This window comes from Melanostigma gelatinosum, assembly GCF_949748355.1.
Source record: "Melanostigma gelatinosum genome assembly, chromosome: 2".
Lineage (NCBI taxonomy): Eukaryota > Metazoa > Chordata > Actinopteri > Perciformes > Zoarcidae > Melanostigma > Melanostigma gelatinosum.
The window spans coordinates 18,554,759-18,556,468 of record NC_136635.1 but is presented as its reverse complement, the minus strand read 5'-3'; the positions used below and the strand labels follow the sequence as shown (position 1 = coordinate 18,556,468).

The 1,710-nt window shown below is 38.2% G+C and overlaps 1 long non-coding RNA gene across 1 annotated transcript; it reads right to left on the bottom strand.

The window, feature by feature from the left end:
• Positions 1–200: 200 nt before the first annotated feature.
• Positions 201–1,148, bottom strand: LOC306795214. Its single transcript, XR_013772967.1, has 4 exons — positions 993–1,148; positions 695–849; positions 469–561; positions 201–340 (listed from the first exon to the last, which is right to left on the bottom strand). It is a non-coding gene; the product is annotated as an uncharacterized lncRNA (long non-coding RNA).
• Between the last annotated feature and the right edge of the window lie 562 nt (positions 1,149–1,710).

Here is a 1,710-nt window from a genome sequence, read left to right as displayed (position 1 = left end):
TCTGATAAGATTCTTTGGCTTTGTCACTTGGTGTTCACCTCTTGTGCAAACATCTTGATTTTCAGCTCCTGTATCTTAGAATTCAGCTTGTGCCCATCCAAATTCATTATGACCTTCTGGAGAAGCTCAAAGATGTACTTGAAGTTGTCTGGAAAGCTTAGATTAAGGGCACAAATTAGCCCAAAGCATGATGAATGCCATGATGACACCGTCTACGTTGTTCAGGACTTTAATGCAGTTGATCAAGTCCCACGTCCTCTGGCTCCCCATCTCTTTGGATCATGTAAATCCTTATGACAGTGAATGCGATGTCCCTCACTGCATCCTCAGCGGCGGAAGCCTGATAACAACACAAACACAGAAAACTTGTGTTAAGTTAATCCACAAACATATATATATATATATATATATATACATATGTGGGTAACACTTTGACGCTACATGGGAAACATATTGCGATAAACTTACCAGATTGATAAAGAGTCTGGATCTTCATTGAGGTAGATGACAGGCTTCTCAGATGCACTCCCTTTTGGTGTTGATGTCATCACACTAAAAGTTCTGGATGAAAGCAGAATAAAAGCAGGCCATTTACTATTCATCACATGTTTTTAAAAAAGCAGATATGGACAAGAAAATATTACAATAACCACCCCAATACAGTGAAACTAATATTGTATACATATGTACTAACCAAATCATTGATGGTCAGGACATCCTTGACCTTTTCTCCTTCACACCTCCTTTGCTCTTTAAGCCCTGTATCAGGGAGTCTGAGAAGAGGTCCAGCTGTGACATGAACTTTGATTGAAATAGTTTGGTGGTGATCAGCAGGAACTCTGCATTGACCTGAATAACAAACAAAATACAGCTGTTTGTTACTTGTTTATTATAATTACTATCACATTATGTGGGATTATTAGATTCAAATTGCGATTGTGAAGCCATTAATCATCAAAATGGTAAACACATAGAAACACACATTTACTTACTTAACTTTGCTGGAACAGGGAAGGGGCCTCTGCTCCACAATCTCTGGTTGAATGTGCAGTTCAGCATGTGTGATTTAGAAGCTTACTCCATGTATTGAATGTACATGGGCAATGTATGGACATGTATAGCGATAACTGCCCCTACAATGCCCATGCAACAAGAAATACCTGCTAGCTAGTTCCAAACTGCATTCTTTACGCTGCCACATGCAGAGTCCTAAAGAGAATAAAGATAATTAGTACATATCAAACTGAACAAATAACAATGAGAGATCAGCTCGCATCGAGCATATAACCTATTACGTGCTATCATTAGGAGGTTGCCTCAAGAAGCTTGGTAATGCTGATCAAACTGCAAAAGATGAGATAAATATATTAGTGGAGGGAAAGGCTGGAATAATCCAAAGTTCACATAAAACAAAGTCAAGTCAAAAGTGCTTTGGAGCACTCGCAGATATAATGTTACCATTTAGAATAGACTAGCAATTCACCTTTTACAGCAACACTAAAGCTACATACAACAGAAATCAAATCATGCAAGCGTGTTAAATAAGATTAAGACCGTCATTTTAATAAAATATCAAACTGTTTGCCTTGAAAACTCATTCGCACTCCTGCCTGCGTTCACACAGTGTAAGGTCATAGAAATACAATGCGTAGAACGGACATCGATGTTTGTCTTGGTCGTTTTACTAGTTCAAAAGAAAATAGTGCTCAA